Raw genomic sequence first — 22182 nt, forward strand, 5'->3', positions numbered from 1 at the left:
CACTGTTTTCATTTTGGGGCTAGTATGAATAATGCTATGAATATTTGTGTACAGTTTTTTTGTGTGGACCTATATTTTCATTTCTCTTGATTACAACCTAGGAGTAGAATTGCTGGGTCATATGGTAATTCTATACTTAACATTTTGAGCAACTGCCAGACTATCTTCCAGAGCAGTTACGTCATTTTATACTGCCACCAGCAATGTCTGAGGGTTCTCATTTCCTAGTGGGTGTGAAGTGGTATTTCATTGTGGTTTTGATTTGCATTTCTCTAATGACTAATGATGTTGAACATCTTTTCATGTGCTTATTGGCCACTTGGTATCTTCTTTGAAGAAATGCCACTTTTTTGATGGTGTCATGATAGACTTTAATAAATTCATTTTAAAAAAATTTTATTGATTTTAGACAGGATGGGGGAGAGAGTGAGAGAGAGAAACACTGATGTGAGAGAGAAACATCTAACAATTGCCTCCCTCATGCACCCTGAACTGAGATCAAATCCACAACTTGGGTATGTGCCCTGAGTAGGAATCGAAACCACCACCTTTCGGTATACGGGGTGATGCTCCAACCAACTGAGCCATACTGGCCAGGGGTTTAATAAATTTCTTTTATGCTCAAACTAACTAGAGTAGCTTGTGCCATCAGTAGCTAAGAACACTGACAGATGCACTGGGTTCTGTTAAATACTATCATTTTAAAATTTTTTTCTATATCAACCTGTCTCATTTCATATCTTTAATTCAATACTAGTGGCTCAGTGCATGGATTCATGCACATTGATAGGAAATTAATTAGGAGAAATATTTTAATATTGCTATTCACCCTTTCTCTATAATAGATGTCAGAGAAGAAAGAAAATTAGTAAAATCTACATATATAAAAGGCAAAGTGACCATCCGATTGTCCAACTCATAGCTATGACATGCAATGACCACCAGGGGGCAGACACTCTGACCAGTAGCTATGACACTCACTGACCACCAGGGGGCAGATGCTCAACGCAGGAGCTGCCCAGTTGTGGTGACTTAGCAGCGGCAGTTCTCAGGTGATACACCCTGGAACCAGAGAGGAGGAAGCCTGATTCTGGGGTGCGTCACCCAAGAACTGCCCTCTCGCAATCCGGGACCCCTCGGGGGATGTCGGAGAGGTGGTTTCAGCCTGATCCCCACAGGCCAAGCTGAGGGACCCCACCTGCCAGAGGGACCCCGCTTACTCCGCAGATACCCTTTGAGCCAAGGCGCCACCCCAGGTGCAGCCGGCCGGGGAGGGACCGCGGGAGGTTGGTTCCAGGATGTGTCCATCCCTTCTCACGCAGGCCTGCCCCACCGGCCACCTTCTAATTAATTTCCTTTCAATGTGCATGAACCCATGCATCAAAGCACTAGTGTGTATGAAAATAATATATAAATTGACTAATAAATAAATAGTAACATGCTATAACAACAACAAGGACATGACATAAAAACAACAAAAAATGCTATAAAACAACCAAAATCACAATCGACAATGACAGATCGAAACACATGCATGTGATTGGTGCCAGCGAGAGCTTTACATGTATTGTGCATGTGCAAGTCAAAGTTTATTTTTAAATTGCCAGTGTGCGTCACATGTACCGGCCGGCCGGTTGGTCAGTTGGATGGTCAGATGGACATACAGTCGGTCACTTAGCCTTTTTTACATATAGACTAGAGGCCTGGTGCACAAAAAGTTGTGCACTCGGGGGGCGGGGGGGGGGGACAGTCCCTCAGCCCGGACTGTGCCCTCTGGCAGTCTGGGACCCCTTGGAGGATGACCACCTGCTGGCTTAGGCCCGCTCCCTGGGGGGTTGGGCCCAAGCTGGCAGTCAGACATCCCTCTGGCAGCCCGGCAGCCCTCAGGGGATGTCCACTTACCAACAGGGAGCAGACCTAAGCTGCAGTCGGACATCCTTAGTGCTGCCGTGGAGGCGGGAGAGGCTCCTGCCACCACCGCTGTGCTGGCAGCCATCAGCCTGGCTTGTGGCTGAGCAGAGCTCCCTATGTGGGAGCGCACTGACCACCAGAGGACAGCTTCTGCATTGAGCATCTGCCCCCTGGTGGTCAGTGTGTGTCATAATGACCAGTCATTCCTAGTCGTTCTGCTGTTAGGGTCAATTTGCATATTACCCTTTTATTATATAGGATAGAGGCCTGGTGCATGGGTGGGAGCCGGCTGATTTGTCCTGAAGGGTGTCCCGGATCAGGGTGGGGGTCCCCACTGGGGTTCCTGGCAAGCCTAGGTGAGGGGCTGATGGCTGTTTGCAGGCTGGTCAAGCACCCCCGCCACCCATTGGGGACCTTCACCCCATGGAGGTTTGGCCAGCCTGGGTGAGGGGCTGATGGCTGTTTTCAGGCTGACCACACCCCCTTTAGGGTGGGGGGGTCCCCACTGGGGTGCCTGGCCAGTCTGGGTGAGGGGCTAAGCGCCATTTTCAGGCTGGCCAAGCCCCCCGGCGACGGAAGCTCCCAGCCTCTTTTTTTTTCTTTTTTTTTTTTTATTCTGGGATTTATTTACCTTCTATAATTGAAACTTTGTAGCCTTGAGTAGAGCTCAGAGTCAGCCAGGGTGTGTGGGAAGCTTGGCTTCCTCCATCACTGGAGCAACCAAGCCTCCTGCTCACTCCAGCTCCGTGGCTGCTGTCCGCCATCTTGGTTGGGTTAATTTGCATATAGTCACTCTGATTGGCTGGTGGGTGTGGCTTAAGGTGTAGCGAAGCTACGGTCAATTTGCATGTTTGTCTTTTATTAGTGTAGATTGCTTTAGAATTTTTTTTTTCCTAAAGCATTTTCTATCCTATTGGAATTCCATCCACATTTCCTGGATGCAGACACAAAGTATCAAAGGCCACCACTAATGCAATTATGAGCACAGCTACCAGCAGCCCTCCCACTTATTTCCCAACTCTATCCAGTCCTGACCCAGCACCCTGGCCCTCCTGTGCAATGCCCTCCCTCCCTCCAGACTCTTCCCACTCTGCTCCTCCCTTTCCTGTTATATTGCCAGAGCCACGTGGAATCTTATGAATGAGATCAGTGTCCTATTCAATCTTTGGATCATTTTTAATCATCAATGCCCAGGACAAGGCTTTGCAAAAACTTGGCACACAATAAGTACACATGAAATTGAATTGAATCTTGTGCCCTATTTCTTTCATTTTCGCTTTTATTCTAAAATAGTATTTATGCAGTCATTGATTTTAAACTTTCCCTCAAATGGCCCCGTTTGGAGGATTAGGGCCTGATATTGGTTTGCAGGGCAAACCTATGGTGTTCAATTTGTAACTGAAAGAATGGAATTCTTTGGGGAACTAATCTCTAGGAGGCTGTGAAATGGTGGAAAAGGGTAAAGTTTCACAGGCAAGGTTCTCAGCACACAGAGAGGAGCTAAAGAGCAATACAGGGGCATTAGGAGTCTAAGGGGCATGCGTTTTCTGGCAGGGTTTTCTGGTGGGTTAGGCTTCAGGACCACCACTTCTCAGTGCTTTGGGCCCGTTCAGTTTTCGCAGGCTTTCTTATCCCGCCTCCTTGCTGCTGAACCTGTGAGACTTAAACTCTTCAGATTAGGAGCTACACAAAAAGACTCCCACCCACCCCCACCCTGGAAATAGCTGGAAAGAGCCTACGTTAATTCAGTCACCAACTCACCCAATGTTTACTGAGCACACACTCTGTAAAAGGAACCACTCTGGACACAAAGAGGAACAAGTTTCCTTTCCTGCGTTAAGGAGCTGGATGACAAAAGCAGCCAGAACAAGCACATGAACTATAATCCCAAGTAGAATGGACTTCCAATGAAAGAAGCATAAAAAACTGTCTGAGGACTCAGGGGGAGAAGAAATTGCCCACTTTTTCAAGTAGTAGGAAAGGCTTTATGGAAAAGGTGGAGAAGGAAAGCTAGGCTTTTAGCTTAGAAACTTAGAACCAAACGCATAACTCCTGTTCACCAGTGGCTCCCAAACTAGTTGGGAAGAAAGTCACACATCCCAGTGGCAGCCATTCAAGACCATGTATGATAAGTTGGACTTGAAAGAGTCGCAGAAAAGTGAGTGATCACTTCTTATGAGACTAACTAGGAAAGACTTTATGGGAGGGTGGACTTGGGCCCTAACAAATGGAAAGGCTTTATTAAAATGCATATTGTAGGTAAAAAGCAATTAAATGCTCTAGAAAAATCTGGAAAACCCAGTAAAGTATAAAGAATAAAACAGAAACCATCTATAGACCCACTGCCTATAGATAAATATATTGCCAGATATATATGTTGAATAAATATTTATGATATAATTAAATGAATAAATTACATTATCATTTATGGTCTTTATTTTTTTCTCACGCATATTTTACTATGCATATAATTTTGAAAACTGCTTTTAAAAATACACCATATGCATTTTTAATCTGTAAAATATTTGAAAACACATTTTAAACAGCTGCAGAACATTCCATTAATTGTATAACATTTATGCAACCAATTTCCATAGTGCTTACATTTATGTTGTTTCTAAATTTCTAATTATTATAAGTAAAACTTAAATGAAATCGCTAAACACAAATCTTTGTCCACATCTCTACAGTCTTAGCATAGATTCCTGTAAAGGAAATGGTCACATCAAGGTGTGTTAACATTGCTAGGGCTCTCAAGAAGGTAAAACATTGCACAATTACTTTCTAGATAAGTTGTATCAATTTACATTCCCATTAGCAACATATTTTAAAATATTAACCTGATAAGGAGAAAATAGTAACTCATTGTTCTTAGGTTTTCTATTTATTTGATCACTAATGGTGTGGAACATTTTAAATATGATTGTTTCCATGAACATTTCCTTTAAGTTGCTAGTTCACGAACTTTGTCCATTTATCTTTGGGGGACTTGGAGAGAATCTGCAATTCTTTCAGCCAATCTGAGGTCTCCCATAGTTATTAATGTGTGAGCATCCTGCCAGGGTAAGTGTGATCTTATTTTTTTTTTAAGTTACCTTATCATTCATTTCTTTTCCCCCCCCTCTCTCTCCCTCTCCCTCTCACCCTTCCTTTTTTTCTCTTTCTCTTTCTCTCTCCACCTTTCCCTTCTCTCATTCTCTCTCTTTCTCTTTGCCACAATATGGCTCCTAAACACAGCCAACTGCTTCATCTGGTGCTCAAAGAAACTGTGGTCTGTTGCAACACTGGAGAGAGAACTGGTTATTAGAATGATTGAAAGACAGTCTTTCCAGATGGTCAAGGGCCATGTAGTCCTGTGACTCTCTTTCTAAGGGCTCTTTCAGAACCTGGCCTCCTCCTGTGCTGTACTGTGAAATGCCGGTGTTCCCCCATGGACTCCCTGGGTCTCAGCTGAAGTGCACTTTCCTGCTTTCGTGGGGTCTGTTCCTGCTGAGCCTGGTGTGGCCTTGTCTACACCTTCCCCGGCCCAAACCCTGCCTGTCTCTGACAGGAAGCTCAGCTGGTGGCTGTGGATGGCGGCCCTCTCCCTCTGAAGCCACAGCCCTTTGTATTTCCCTTACAGCACTCCCAGCCTCCCAGGAATTGTGGCCATTGGTGCAGGGCACGCCTCCCCCTCATTACTGTAGAACCTCTCTGAGGCGTCTGCATGACTGGGTCTATGTCTTCTTCATGTCTGGATTCCCATGACACAGTTAATAGAAATCCAAAAATGTCTTACAAATTAAAAAATAAAATGTTATTTAATAGAAACACCAGGGGGTGGGGAGAAGCTATTTTGAAAGGGTAAATAAAGTTTAATTTTAATTGTACATCAGTCCCCCATCCATGTTTTTGGTTACCCACAGCCAATCATAGTCCGAAAATATTAAACGGAAAATTTCACCTCAGTTCATCTCACCATGTAGGCATTGTATCATCTCATGTTACCACAACACAAAGAGCGAGTACAGCACAATAGATATTTTGAGAGAGAGAGTGCATTCACATAAGTTTTATTATAATATACTGTTTCAATTATTCCACTTTATTCTTTGTTATTGTTGTTAATCTCTTACTGTGACTAAATTATAAATTAAACTTTATCATAGGTATGCCTGCATAGGAGAAAGCAGAGTATATGTAGGTTCGGTACTATTCACAGTTTTAGCACCCACTGGGGGTCTTGGAACCTACCCCTTGTGGGTAAAGGGGAACTACTGCATTGGTTGTGGTGATGTTATGGACTGAACTATGTTTCCTCCTCCATTTGATATGTTGAAACCCTGACTCCCATGTTGGGAATATTTGGAGACAGGGCCTCCAGAAAAGTAATACAGGTTAAATGAGGTCATCAGGGTGGGGACCTGGTCCAATAGGATTAGTACCCTCACAAGAAGAGGAAGGCACTCCAGACTGCTCGCTCTCCTCATCTGCATGCCAGTGAAAAGGCCACGTGAAGACAGAGCGAAAAGGCACTGTCTGCCAACCAGAAAGAGAGCTCTCATCAAAACCCAACCACGCAGGCCCCGTGACCTTGGACGTCCAGCCTCAGAACCACAAGAAAATAAACTGCTGTTGTTTGGGCCAACAAGTCTGTGGTATTTTTACGGCAGCCTGTGCTGACTAATACAGTGGTAATGGTAAGATGTTAGGTAGAAATGGAAGAAAGTCCGTCTAAACAAAAGAACATTAATACCTCAATCAAAGCACTCACAGACTCTCAGGTTGGGCCTTTAGGGGGCGGCAACTAAAGGAAGAATGCGGAAACATGCCTCCTTTTGCCTCGTCACAAAAAGCATAAGACGCCCTCTTATTCCACAGCTGCGTAAGTCCTCTGTGGTAGAGGAATTACAACTGGAATCCAGGGACTCAGAAGCTGAATTGGGGTTAAACAATTAATTTTAGATCAAATATAAAGTCAGCAGAGGCGAAAAAACCCACCAAAATAGTATTTCAAAACCATTGGGAGGTTTTGACGAGGAAACTGCTGCTGACTTCCATTAGACTAAGAGCAGACTTTCTTACAGTTTCTTGGAATGATGATCTGTGATCACCTCAGGCTGAGGCATGAGCCATGGAAAGACGCCCCGAGCCTCCAGGGATGTCACTCAGTAGAGGCATCCGGCCATATCACAGAACCGTGCGCGGCTTCGAAGCCAAATGCTGAGGAAGAGCGCATGAGAAAGCCAAGAGAGAAAGGGAACGACACTCTCGTTCTCAAGTCCTTGCCAAAAACGCAGTCATCCTAACTCTACATATTTTCAATGAGTGTCATGCTTTGGTCCAAGGAAGGTTTTTTTTTTTGTTTGAAACTTCAAAAGAACAACAATCAAAACAGGCAAAGGACAGTTTTTTGTTTTTTTTTTTTAAAAAAAGAACTGTATTTCTTAGAACTATTGTGATTTAATGTCTTTTCAAATCCTCAATTAGAGATGGAAAAAAAAGGAACCATGAACATGTTTCTTTCAAAATCTCCTTTCATCCCACATGTGGAGAAAATATGGTGGCCAGTGAGTCATTTTCTTATTCTATACAATACATTTCAATGTATTCTGTGCTTAACTTCCAAAATATATATATATATATACCCGTCATATAGTTTAAAAAACAACAGTTAATAAGTATAAATAACACACAGAAAAGTGCACGAGGCCTAAGGCAACAGTTTGACGAATTACCCCAAAGAGAACACACTAGAACACCATCCAGAAATAGACCATTACCAGCACCCCAGGTGCCCCCGCCCAAATGTAGTTTCAACTAGATATAGTTTGTCACAAAAATAATATTATTAATGGTAGTAAGTGCCCAGATTAGCCCACAGAAGCAAAAGGGCTAATGGATACATTGCCCCGGGGTTAGAGGGCATCTCCATTTACCAGGGGCTTCTCTTACTTTTAGATTCCTTCATCAATTGCAACGTGCGCATGGGATACAAATCAGCATAATCATCCAGCGTTACTGGCAAGTCGTTTTGTCATATGTATCCAGATCCTTACAAAATTTCTCTTATGCCTTAGTCATTCCAGCTTAAACATTTTTCCCCAAAGCAGGATCAGCGATATGGTCACGGATATACATGTAGACAGCACCTAAGAGCAGCAGCTCCGGGCTGCTGGCTGCCATTCTTCCTGTGCGATCCGGGACAAAACATCTGGCCAACTGCTCTGTGCCTTGGTTCCCTTATCTGTGAAATGGCTGCACACAGATAACGTTGGCCATAATGCACAAAGCACCTGAAATGGTGCCTGTTACACAGTTAGCAATTCAACAAATTGTCAACTATTCGCTCTTATTACAAAACACTCATCATTGCATTATTTATAATAGGAAAATTTTTAAAAGAAGTTAAATGACCAGAAATAGGGTGATGAACATGCATACTCTTGTGCATCCTACAAAAGAATGTAATGCATCCCTGTAGGTATCACCCAGAGGTTGCAAAATGCAGGCTCTGGCCCTGGCTGGGTGGCTCAGTTGGTTGGAGCATCGTACTGTCCTGTACACCAAAAAGGTTGTGCGTCAGGGCACATACCTCGGTGGTGGGTTTGATCCCCGGTTGGGGTGCATATGGGAGGCAATCGATATTCTCTTTCACATCATTGCTTCTCTCTCTCTCTCTTTCTCTCTCTCCAAAAATCAATAGAAACATATCCTTGGGTGAGGATTTTTTTAAAAAGGGGGTGGGGGTGGGGGGGAGAGGGAGGTCGTGTCTGGCCGGCATGGCTCAGTGGTTGAGTGTCAATCTATAAACCAGGAGGTCATGGTTCGATTCCTGGTCAGGGCACATGCCCGGGTTGTGGGCTTGATCCCCAGTGTGGTGCATGCAGGAGGCAGCCAGTCATTGATTCCTTCTCATCGTTGATGTTTCTATCTCTCTCTCCTTCTTCTCTGAAATCAATAAAATATATTTTAAAAAAAGGGGGGGGGTGCTCTGGAGTCTGCATGCTAGCCTGACCCTGGCCAGCTGTGCCACCTTGGACATTTATTTTAACTCTAATCTGAGCATCAGTTTCCTCCTCTGAGAATAGAGAATCATAGTACCGATCTGGAAGGGATAGCCTGCTCATATAAATGAAGCACTTAGAACAGTTCCTGGCAAACGGTTGGTGTTTCATCTGGGTTAGTCTCTCTATTGGAAGTTTCAGTGCTGCAGCCTGATGGTCTGGTCACATATCATCCCACGAAGCTTCCCAGTCAAAGGCTGAGAGCGTACATGCCCTGGGAGAAGGCGAAGCAACAAAGCCTAAATTCCCCTTGGAATCAATAGAGGTAATTACGGACACAAGCCTAGGCCTGGATGCTCTGTGCACAATCGCCTCATGAAGGCACTGGAAAGAGTCGCTCTGCCGGCAGCACCAGAACGAACTGCTTTGATTTAAAGAGGAAAATGAAAGGCCCCCAAACAAAACCTCCCATCACAGCAATATCAAGTCTTGGCAGAGAAAGGAGCTGGGATGGTTTTCCCCATCACCAATCCCCATCCACTTCCAGGCCTGCTGCCCTCTCCACTCCTCCCTGCCACCCCCCCCCCCCCACACACACACCCCGTCTTGTGCTTTTCAGAGAATAAGAAACAGGAAATGGAAGAGCTAGATTTTCATCCACTTGGGGGAGGAGGTGTACAGTAACAGCTTCCACAGCAGGAACTGGGAGCTGCTCTGACGTGACCCCCACCCCATGCCCGAAGCTCCGGTAGGGGTGCAGACACAGGCGAGAGACATGGTCTCTATTCTCAAGGAGCAGAAACCCAGCTGGTATTGGGATGTGTCTCTGACCCCAATTCCAGGAAAGGACAAGGGTCAGCGGCCACCAGGCCCTTTGTCCACCCAGCCCTCTCCCACCCTGACCTCAGGTCCTTCACTGTCCACAGGTCCCCTCCCCCCACGGACCCTGCTCCTAAAAAGCCACAGCCAGAAGAGCTGGGGCACCACCAGGTCTGTGTGCAGGGGGCAGCTAGGAGCCCAGGTCGCCTGGCCTGTGAGAAAAAGGCAGCCTCACACGGGAGGCCAGCATTCCCTGAATACCCTGCACAGCCCTGGGGAGCGCTGGCGGCTGCCTCTGCCCCCTCCCAGCCCAGCAGCGACAGCTCAGACAACGGTGCCCTCCATTCAGCGCAGCGGTTCTCAACCTGTGGGTCGTGACCCCTTTGGCGGTCGAACGACCCTTTCACAGGGGTCCCCCTAAGACCATCCTGCATATCAGATATTTACATGACGATTCATAACAGTAGCAACATTACAGTTATGAAGTAGCAACGAAAATAATTTTATGGTTGGGTCACAACATGAGGAACTGTATTTAAAGGGCCAGAAGGTTGAGAACCACTGATTCAGCGCATGTGCCGAGCGCGGGAAGAGAGCTGCTTTCTGCAGGCCTTGTCACTACCATTCCTCGTCACAGTTCCAGCAGGGCTTCTGGGGCTTGGAGGTCGCTGCTGCCTTTCAGGAGTCTTTCTATTTACTTTTCACAATGAACCGACATTAATTAGTGTTTCTGCTGTCCCGGCCACAGTGTGCCCAGAACACAGGGAGTATCCAGAAGACACAATACCTACTCTCGCTGAGAGCTTATTTAAAGGGGCCACATTTTTAAGAAATCACTGATTGTTGCTGTTGTTTGTTTTTTTTAATTGTGTGTGTGTGTGTGTGTGTGTGTATGTTAAAAGTGCTCTTAAATATGTAATACCCTTTGTAATACTTTAAGGAATAAAAAAAAAGTGCTCTTAAGAAAATAGAGTCATCCAGTTAGGGGCACTGGTCAAGAATCCTACATCCTGCGAGCCTTAGCTGTTGTGTTTTGGTCCCCAGCGATCTGTTAAAGGGATTCAGTTCTGGCTGTTCCTGGAAATACCGTTATTGCCTGGGAAGCACTTGCCGGCCATGGCGGGAGCCGGCCTCGCAGATGCCACCCGACTTTTGCCGCAGACAGAGGCCCCTCAGCAACATTTTGCTTAAAGCCCCTGTATTTAAAGTTAAATCCCGCATGCTGCACAGGAATACCTGGGAAACTTCACCATTTGAAACTGTCTTGGAAAGCACACAAGTGCTCTTTGTGGTGCACCGTTCTGAGGTCAGGTTACAGCTTCCAAGCTCCGTTTAAAGGCTGCTTTGCCCTCTGGGAAGAGCAGGGAAGACTGCAGGAGGAAACGTGCCCACTGAGAACTCCGTCCTGGTGGGATCTCGGTTAGGGTAGATTTAGCTCATTAACACATCAAAGAACACAGGGTGGAGCCTGCCTGCCCTGCCCCGGAGGTTATCGGGTTGATCCCAGGTTTTGAGGGTGCTACAGATTTAAACGTCTTCCTCCTGAGCACCCCTAAAGGATCGATAGCATTTCCCAAGTTAGTTCCAGAGACTGGTGTTAAGAAGCACATCTGATATTTGTCAAGTTAGAGGTTGGCCCTTTGGCTTCTTGCGGTTTCTAGAGTCAACTGGTTGAGAAATTTCACTGAAGTTCTGTTTGCACAACAGCAGCAAAATGTGAAATGTGCCATTCCCTCAGCGTCAACTGGTCAGGTCTGGTATCAGAAGACGCAGGCTGAGAGCGGGCAAATACACCTGGTGGTTAAAGACCCACCTACCAGGGAAAGCTCTCGTTGGGAAGCGGAACAGGACTGCAGGTGTGAGAAGGGATAGTGTTCCCAGCAGGTGCGGCTTGAGGTGCCGTGATGCTTATCTAAATGGCTCCCAGGGGCTCCCCAGGGGATACAATCCCAGTCTCTGCTTCTGATTCACTTCCATCTTTTTTGATGGGTCACCATGCAGCAGGGCCAGGAGCCAAAGGCCTCCCCTCAGTTGTCCCCTCCTGGCATTGGGCGCCCAGGGGCAAGGCGGGCACTCTTCGGCACTATCACCCATTTCAGGGCAGTGGTTCTTGGCTTTCCTTCTCAGTTGTCAATTATCTTCCTGCAAGAGGTCATCTTTTGGTGGCAAGGGTCTAGATGGATTCTTGACAATCTATCCATATGAATGCTAACTATAATCCACAGGAAATCCTCATCTCATAACAGAACGTTAGGCACTGTATACCTTCCTACTGATCCACATTTCAGGTCGCTTGGTAGCTGTGTGATTTTGTGCAAGTTACTTCACCTCTCTGTGCCCCAGTTCTTTTCTCTGTAAAATGGGGACAATAATTGCACTTACTTCAAAGGGGTTAGTGAGGACTGCCTGAGATAATACAGGTAAAGGCCCGGCACACAATAGGTGCTCAATAAACGATAGCTATTATTACCATTTGTGCTTGTCATTGTTATAGCGTTTCATCCATCCATGCTTGTTTCTTTGGCTTAATAAGCCAATGAGAACAATCCTCAGTATTTAAAAGCTCTTGGAGAATGTTATGTTTTATTGTAAATCTCCTATTTCAGCATTAGTTTATGTAAATTCTGTATCTGAAAATATACTGTAAGTGTCTGAAATTCCAGGAGCCTGGCATGCCCACCACTCTGTAAAAGAAGCTGGGCAAGAGCTGTCTTTGTGTCTTGGGGTCTCCTGGAATTCACCCCATCTGCTCTGTCACCAGGCTTCCTGTTCCTTCTTCCTCATCTTACCAACACCTGGGCATGCGTGTTGGTGGGAATGTGAGAATGTGCTGACATGAAAAAAGCCAGGATTTGTGAGACCTGAGGCAGGTTGGGATGATGCACATCCCTATGCCCTTGCTGAGCATCTCCTCCCCTTCTCCTGGGCTCTCGGGCCACTGAAGGAGACCTTGGGCTCACCTAGAAACCCCCTGTGCTTCATACACTGCACCAAAACATTCGTGTTGCTTTGGGTCAAATTCATTAAAAAAAAACAAAAACAACAACCTTTGCACCCTGGCCAAATAGCTCAGTTGGTTAGAACCTCATCCTAATACACCAAGGTTGTGGGTTCGATCCCCAATTAGGGCATATATAAGAATCAACCAATGAATGCTTAAATACGTGGAACAGCAAATTGATGTTTCTCTCTCTCTCCCTTTCTCTCTCATAAATAAATAAATAAATAAATAAATAAATAAATAAATAAATAATCTTTGAATCTGACTTAATTCTTCCAGGAGCCCCAACATATATTAGCTTTAAACATGCTGTCCCTAGGTAATAAAGACAAATTATGGGGTTTAGGGAAGGTGGGGAAATTTATAAGACTCTAGAAGTATTAAAGTCCGAAGATTCACTTTTAGCTTTCTCTCAAAATTAAAGCACACCTCTTCATCCCTATCAAACACAGACCGTGGGTTCATCGACTTTATACCAGGAGGCTCATCAGAAAGGAAAGGACAAAATTCTCTGATCCAAGCTGCCGTGGGTGATTTTCTGTTCAGCAGGAGGCAGGAACTCCCAAAGCAATTCCCAGGGCTTTAGCTCCTCCATCCCCTCTCCAGGCCCCCTTTGTGGTCCAAGTGGCAGCACACCCCTCCCTTGCTTTGAGCGTCCCTGGCACTAGAAGAGGTGTCTTAACTGGGGCCAAATGGGGCATGATGATAAATCAGGCCCCAGAGAACTGTCCCTGCAGTTTCCAGCCCTCACTCGTTTACAGAAACCAGAAAGAAACCGCATGCGGGCTGGCTAAGTGCATTTCGGGTTTCACCCTTCTCACAGGGTGTCCTCTGGCTCCTCGGCCTTCCCTCTCGGATGGTCAAGGACAAAGGCTCTAATCGCCTGGGGCTGTTCCTTCATTCCCGAGCCCCACCGCGGGCAGCTGGCCGGTAGTGCCCTTTGAGCACTTTTATGGGGCAGTAAAACTTTACAGCCCGCCGGCTCTAAACGTCCCCACATTTCTGAATAGAACGATTTATGACACACAAGACTAGTTCCATTTGCCCTTTGAAAATATCAGCGGATATCAGACCCTTTCAAAGGAGGTCGACTGGGCTCCATGGGCTCCCAGCTGGCTCACAGAACCACGCAGAGGCAGGGCACGGCTCCTGACAGGGCACAGTTACATTAGAAAAGAAAACAGCCTTTGATTGTCACCACGTCACTGAAGAAGCCGGGAGCCCTGCCTCTTCCATGTTGTTTTAGTATCAAGCCCGGCACCAGACTGTGTCTCTCTCCCAAACTTCTGCTTCCCTGCTCCTTTCTTGCCTGGGGGTGACTGGCGATCACTGCGAACTTGGTCAGTAAATCCTAGAGAACTGCTCTCCTTCTGTCTTCCGCAGGGAAAAATTAAAACCAGAAAAAGACAGCAACTCAATCACAGCTCCTAACAGTGCCCCCCAGGATGAGGCAGCGCCCAGAGGCCTCGGCACACGCTCGGGAGCCTCCTTACCTGTGCTCCATAGCGGCCACTCCCGTGCCCCAGAGGCCGGCCCCAGGCTCCTGGGCTGTGGGGACTCCGCTCTCTGCAGCCCACGGACAATTGGGCCCATTATAGTCGCCGGGCTGCCGAGTTAAAGAGTAGCCCTTACAAAAATATAAACAGCTTGTGAGCCAAGCCAAAGGGGCGGGGCCACAGTCCCAGGGACAAAGGGAACCAATGGCCGGCCTCCTCCGGCTCTGTTAGCCTAAGATATTGTGTTTCATTCTGAAGTAAGGGAGACGGAGGAGGGGGTGGGGGTCAAAAGGAAGGGCCAGATCCTCACCTGTGCGGCCCAGCCCCACGAAAGGGGCCCAAATGGAAAACTTGGAATCACTGCCTGCAGAAGACCCATTTCAAGGCGTTTGAATGCCTCCCACATAATAATATGTATTTTCAAAGCTGCGGACATGTGTGTTGTATTAGCCCCCTTCAGTCTTCTGGAGTTAATAAACACAGTCCTCATTGGGCACAAAGGAGGGGGGTAAGAGATCAACCTAAGGACTTGTATGCATGCATATAAGCATAACCAATGGACATAAGACACTGGGGGATTGGGGAGGCTGGGGGATTGGGGAGGCTAGGGGACTGTCAAGGGCGGGGGGGAAAAAGGACACATATGTAATACCCTTTGTAATACTTTAAGTAATAAAAAAAAAGAATAATAAAAAAAGAACCTTTTCAATCGAAGAACAAAATCAAGGAAGATGCTGGTATGACACGCTGATTTTGTTGACCATAATATCTGAGGAGAGGCACTCACTACATCTGCAGAGAAAATGCTTGATTTGATTGGAACACCTTCCGAACCCAGGGACATGGGCTTATTTTATTACCCAAACGTAAGTGGCTCATGTTCATTTTTTAAATGCTCGCTTAACCTGACCGTACATATGCACACGCAGCTGGAGTCCGTTCAGTGTTGTTTGGAAGAAGAAGGCGCATAGTCCTGGCTTTTTTCTCTCTCCTGAACTTAACTAAGTTTTGCTTTGAAAGCTGCTGTGCCAGCTTAACCTTTCAATGGCCCATGATAATAACCATGAATCAGAAAATAAACTGTGGTGCTTTTTTCCCCTTATATGATTCCTTAGTCCAGTGAAGTAAAAACAACGTTAAGAGCTATTTGGTTGATTTGCGGCATTGCATAAATGACGGGTATACAGACTTTGAGAAAAGTATGGTCATTACCATTTAAATAGTCTCATTATTTATAAAGGGAAGCACAGTAGCCCTGGGGGAGGGGTGCAGGGTGGATGGGGTCAAAGGGGACATCTTTAATACTTTCAACTGTGGACAAAAGGGCCACATGCTAACCTGACAAGCTCAGGGAAGGCCTGCATGGCAGTCTTGCAAACTCAGAGACCTAAAGTAACCACAAAGGATGGTCTGAAATTAAACTTTAACTAAAAGCCGTTATGGTGGGTAGTTACGTCTTAGGCTGGCATCTTAACTGACAAGGTCAACCTTTACCTTAACTGAGCCTATCTGTCTTTTTGCATCTATAATAACATACCCTTGAAATGTCTGGGTAACTTGTAACTTCCCTTTTTCTGGAGCCCCTGGGGCACAACCTACTGTGCTGGGCACCAGGACAGAGACCACAAATTCCTTCATTATTATCATGTTAATTGTTCCTGCACCCACCTAAGTATGTGTCCATCATTTTACTTTTTATCCAATCCCAGGGTTCCCCCATCCCCCCACCCCACACACACTTTGCTTTCTCCTGCCTCTCTAACTCTATCACTAATGGATTTCATGTAACCCACCTATATCCCTTTCCTTGGATTGCAATGTATAAATACAGATGTAACCCGCCATTCTCTGGAGCATTATCTCAATTCGTTGAGGTTCTGCTTCCTGGCATATGTTGACAATTTGGCTCCAATAAACTCACAAAAATTCTTTACAGGTTTCAACGGTTTTTTACGTTAACACAACAATAAAGATAATTTTATTTAAAAAGGAAGCACAGCAGCTTTGAAATTAACTAGCAGAGAAAAAAGTATTAAAATATACTTATTTTCCACAAACTCTGTATCAAGCTCTACTGACACTGAATATAAAATTAGTAGCCCAAAGACTCTGTCCTTTCTAATCTATGTTAGTTTTAAAACACTTATGATTTTGCCACTGATGTTTGATTTGTATTAAAGTAAGATTCCTCTGCTAGCTCTACCAATTGAGGTTACAAAGGAGCTGTAACATCTGTACTTGCAGCCCTGGCCCAGTAGCTCAGTTGGGTAGAGCATCATCCTGATATGCCAAGGTTGTGGGTTTGATCCCAGTCAAGACACATACAAGAATCAACCAATGAATGCATAAATAAGTGGAACAACAAACTGATGTTTCTCTCTCTATCCCTTCCTTTCTATCTCTCTCTAAAATAATTATTAATAATAATAGTAATAATGTACAGGTTACCTCCTGGAAAAGGTTTCGTTTGCCTCTAAAGCAGCGGTTCTCAACCTGTGGGTCGCGACCCCTTTGGCGGTCGAACCACCCTTTCACAGGGGTCGCCTAAGACCATCTTGCATATCAGATATTTACATTATGATTCATAACAGTAGCAACATTACAGTTATGAAGAGCTACTAAAATAATTTTATGGTTGGGTCACAACATGAGGAACTGTATTTAAAGGGCCAGAAGGTTGAGAACCACTGCTCTAAAGTGTTAAGAACCTGTCATTTAAAAAAAAAGATTCGCGACACCAAATGCATGAACAACCAAAGGAAAAATAGGTAAATTGGACTTCATAAAAATTAAAGACTTTTGTGCAGCAAAGGACATTATCAAGTAAGTGAAAAGATAACCTACAGAATAGGAGAAGTATTTGCAAATCAGATATCTGATATCACTCTAGTATCCAGAATATATAAAGAACTCTTGTAACTCAACAACAGAGACAAACAGCCCAATTTTAAAATGAGCAAAGGTCCTGAATAAACATTTCTCCAAAAACGATATACAAATGGTCAACGAAAACATGAAAAAAATGCTCAATATTATTAGTCATTTAGGAAAATGCAAATCAAAACACAGTGAGGTACCACCTCACAACCACTAGAATAGCTATATTAAAAACAGAAAACAGGAAAAAGAAAGTGTTGAGGAGGATGAAAAACAGGACCGCGTATACAGCTACTGTGGAAAACAGTTCTTGAAAAAGTCAAACATAGAAGTAGCATATGACCCAGTAATTCCACTCCTGAATATAAACCCCAAAGAATTGAAAACAGGCACTCAAACAAACACATGTACATTCATGTTCAAAGTGGCATCATTCACTACGGACAAAAGATGAAAACAACAGGAATGTCCATGAACAGATGAATAGATAAACAATCGAATAGTATTCAACCATGAAAAGGAATAAAGTACTGAAATATATTACAACATGGTTGAACCTCAAAAACATTATGCTAAGTGAAAGAAGCCAGGCACAATAGGTCACATGTTATATTATTCCATTTATATGAAATATCCGGAATAGAGAAATCTGTAGAGACAGAATGCTGACTGATGGTTGCCATGGACTGGAGGGAGGGGGACAGATGGGAGAAACTACTTAATGAATGCAGGGCTTTATTTTAGAACTAGATAGAGGTGGTGATTGTATAACATTCAGAATGTTATATGCTATTGAATTGTTCACTTTAAAATGGTTAATTTTATGGTGTGTGTGTTTTTTTAAGCTGCAATACTTTCTGGGTTAAACAGGAGCCTTCTTGCAAGGTTATCCCATGTGTTTACTGAAGATTTAAAAAAAAGATTTATTCAATTCGTTCATTCACACAGTATTTATGCATTGTTCAACATCTATTAAGTGCCAGATACCTTGGGACCCACTTGTACCCCATCTTCTATCAAAGGTGAGAAAGAACAGGACCTTCTAATGGAGAAAGGAAAGTGACAAGCAGGGGGAGAGAGTTAATGTTTGGTAACTGGCTGCTACACACTAGGTCAGGGGTGGGCAAACTTTTTGACTCGAGGCCCACAATGGGTTCTTAAACTGGACCGGAGGGCCGGAACAAAAGCATGGATGGAGTGTTCGTGTGAACTAATATAAATTCAAAGTAAACATCATTACATAAAAGGGTACGGTCTTTTTTTTTTTTTTTTAGTTTTATTCATTTCAAATGGGCTGGATCCGGCCCGCGGGCCGTAGTTTGCCCACGGCTGCACTAGGTCATCTCATGCTTGATCCCATTTACTATTCAAAACCACTTGGAGTGGTGATGGTAGGAATCATTATTCCCATTTTATAGATACAGAAACTGAGGACCAGAGAGATGAACTTCCCTGAGTCACCCAGCCTGTGGGCAATGAAGCCAAGGTCTTTCTATTCCACTATGCTACTCCCTGAGCAAAGGCATGTGGAAAACTGAACGCACTGGGGAAAATACGTTTCCCAATGCAAAAGGAAAAATAAATAAATGTATTAAGAAGCATCTTAGATGTCAAAAAAAAGCAGTGTGGCTCTCTTTCTAGTGGGATGAGGAAATGAACCAGGAAAAGACCATCATGAACTGTCAAACTTTTACTCAGTTTCATTTTCAGAAAACAGCCATAGAACTTTAGAAAATGAGGGATTTTTCTAAGTAATCTGAACAGATACTTTCATTTTTCAGATGGGAAATTTGATATCTTGCAAAAAACATTAAGTGAGATGCTCAGAGATATATAGTAAGACTAGAGGCCTGGTGCATGGATTCATGCACCACTGAGGTTCCTCAGCTTGGCCTGCAGGGAATGGGCCGAAACCAGCTCTCTGACATCCCCTGAGGGGTCCTGGATTGCAAGAGGGAGGTTCTTGGGTGATGCACCCCAGAATCAGGCTCCCTCCTCTCTGGTTCCAGTTGCGTCACCCAAGAACCACTGCTGCCAAGTGATTGCAGCTCAGCAGCTCCTGCATTGAGAGCCTGCCCCCTGGTGGTCAGTGAGCATCATAGCTGCTGACCAGTAGGCTGGTTGCTTAGGCTTTTATATATATAGAAGACAGTAGCAGAACCAGGAGTGGGGTTCAAGTCTCTTAACTCTTAGTCCAGGGTTCTTTCCACGATGCCATACACAAAAAATTAAGAAACCAATCCCAGATCAACCTTTCACTAAGTAAACTCAGTTTCTCTCCCTCTCCAGAGTATCAGGAGATGTAATGTCTGCTCTCTATAAACTCTGAGTGTAATGATCTACAGAATATTGGACATTCTAAGTGAGTTTCTATTTCTTTAATCCTATGTTTTGTTTAAAAACCAATAAAGAAAGAGACTCACAAATTATAATCTGAAAAGGACTATATTTGAATTCAGTTCATTTTAACATAGGCAAACCTCTTGGAAAGTTGGAATAGGAAATGAGCTGAGAACAAGGAGGAGGAGGCAGCTTTGGAAACATAGAAAATAGACTTTGCCAGGAATTCAAGAAAGCACACCTGTGTAAGTCTGATGAAACTCTCTGAGAAAGCTGTTCCACGCATCCCCGAGGCCTCTTTCTTTCCTACCCTCCTCTCTGTGGGCACTGGCGCACTGCTGCTAATAAAAATAATACACAAAATAATTACAGAGGGAGATGTATATTCTTTTAAAAGATGGGGAGATGACATCATTACTTTCTAAATTTCAAAACACTAGATTATGCAATTCAGAAAATTGCTATTTGCCCTTTGAGAATGCTCATCATCCAATTAAAACTTTACCCTTGATCCGAAACGGCCACCTCTTAGTCATCCACTCTGGCAACCTGAGGCTTCAATTACCCATCAGCAGAGCTATATCCAACCCTTCTAAAGAGCTGAAGCAACAATGGACGGACTTAGCTCAACAGCCCACAGTGTACTTCCTATCAAACCCCTGGTTGCCAACACTCAAAACACTGTATTGAAGGGAAAATATTAAATTGTCTATGCACACTTTTAAAAAACTGATAAAAACATAGTATTAGATTCTCATATTAAGAGATCATGTGGTCAATTGAACTGGTTGAAGTCACAACAGAGTCCCTTTGAATAATATATGGATGAATGGTCAGACCCCTTAAGTCTTCTCAGATGATTCTAGACATTACAAATTTCTAAGCCTAAATCATTTATTTTTTTTAATCCTTTACTTTTTTTTCTTCTAAAGGAATAAAAGGGATGTATAGGCAACACGGCTTAATAAAGAGAAGCTGAAGATTTAACCACCAGTGGCATTGAAGAACTGTTTCGATAGGTGGAATGAAAGCTACAATTTTTCCTGACTTTGACAAGGCTATATATATATCTGAACATCTTTATTTCACCATCATTTTTTAACTTTATTTATGTTTATTGTTGACACTATTATAGATGTCTCCAACTCCCCCTTTGCCCACCTTGACCCATGAAAAGGCTTTTGATTTTGTTCTGCTTAGCTGTTCCTCAATGCATTGTAAATATGGATAAAGATCATCCACTCTTAGATCAGCCCATAACCTGTTAAGGAGATGGAAAGTTCTAAACACATTCCATTAAACTTTCATCATCCTCATGCATTTATTCATTATAGATGAGGCAAGTTATAACTAATTATGTGGATGTCTTACATTTATTTTTCTGTATGATTTCTTTGTAATTCTCTAAAATAGACAGTAATGGTAAGACTCAAAGTCAGGTTTCACATGAAGTTGAGCTGTGAAGAAAACTGCTAACCACACGTCGACATGAATGTACTTTTATCTTTCCATCATGGTAGATGTTCACAAGCCTCTTATTGTCTTTTAGGCAGTCCCATATGATCGATGGCCCACGTTTGTAAACTATGCCTAAAGTTAGGGTGTAGCCATGGAAAAGAGCAGCAAATTGCCTTACATGGTGGGAAAGCAATGGCTTTAGGCTTATTTTCCCATCACCCAGCCCATTGAACTAAATAAAACATGACAATCTTCAACACCACAAAGGTTTTCAATTAGCTGGTGAAGCCCAAGAGTGAATTTGCTGAAAACCTAGTTCAGAATGAAGTCCAGAACCCATAAGAAAGGGTCATTCTAGATCCAAGAGTAATGCAATGTTTCACTGATAACCCACATGATGGAAGAGAATGCACCTTTAATTTTGAGGAAGCCACAAGCTAAGCCACCCCTTCAGGAGTTGGAGCAGAACTGAACAATAAGGGTAATAATATACATTCAGCATCTGCTCCCTGCCAGGCACTGTTCCAAGAGCATTTACTTGTATTAACTCATTTAACCCTCCCAACCGGCCCTAGGCATTGGGTACTCACACTCTGACAAAGGGATAAGGACACATAGGTAATACCTTAATCAATCAATCAATCAATCAATCAATCAAAAAGATCCAAAGAAAGCCTCAAGGTGTATGATGGGATTCATGTCACCAGTCACTGCCCTGGATCCCAAACGGCTCAGTAGAATTTTCACGTTGCACTTATCTCGCTTTTGATCATAAGTGTAGACCATCCACTGTTTTTTTTACCTTTAGGTTCTTTGTTTACATTGATACAGAAAGCATTCTGTTTTTGCATTCTAATTACATATATGTAATTTATGACTATAAATACCTATAAATAAATTCTGATACTCCCATGCAAACATTGCTCCAATATTCTGAAATTAACATTTATCTTATTTTGACATGGTAATAGATCCTTAATTACAGCTATCATCATATTGAATTTTCTCTTTATAAACAGCATGCTTTACAAGCATGCTTTGAATTTTTGATACTGGATTTTTTCTTCTTCTTCTTCTTCTTTTTTTTTACAATACAAAAGACAGCTTGTGGTTAAGCGATTTTATTAGAATCATTTGCTTTTTCTGAAACGTACCAATAAATGTGATGTCATCAATCTATTTGGGTGACTGACAATTTGCGTTCTCCTTAAGCCAACTTCCCCAGGTAGGCAAAGCTGTCTTTTCCTCATCCTTTCCCCTCTGGTCATTTCTTAAGGTCTAGAAGAGGAGACTC

The 22182-nt window shown here is 43.8% G+C and overlaps 1 protein-coding gene across 2 annotated transcripts in view; it reads right to left on the bottom strand.

The window, feature by feature from the left end:
• Positions 1-14359, bottom strand: part of TRIM2 (tripartite motif containing 2) — a 97435-nt gene extending 83076 nt beyond the window's left edge. The window contains exon 1 of one of the 2 annotated variants that reach the window (XM_059697807.1): positions 14211-14359. The gene's annotated coding sequence lies outside the window, so the exon portion shown is untranslated. The remainder of the gene's footprint in view (positions 1-14210) is intronic. The other variant, XM_059697806.1, reaches the window with a different exon arrangement.
• Positions 14360-22182: the final 7823 nt, after the last annotated feature.

This window comes from Myotis daubentonii, chromosome 5 (genome assembly GCF_963259705.1).
Source record: "Myotis daubentonii chromosome 5, mMyoDau2.1, whole genome shotgun sequence".
NCBI lineage: Eukaryota > Metazoa > Chordata > Mammalia > Chiroptera > Vespertilionidae > Myotis > Myotis daubentonii.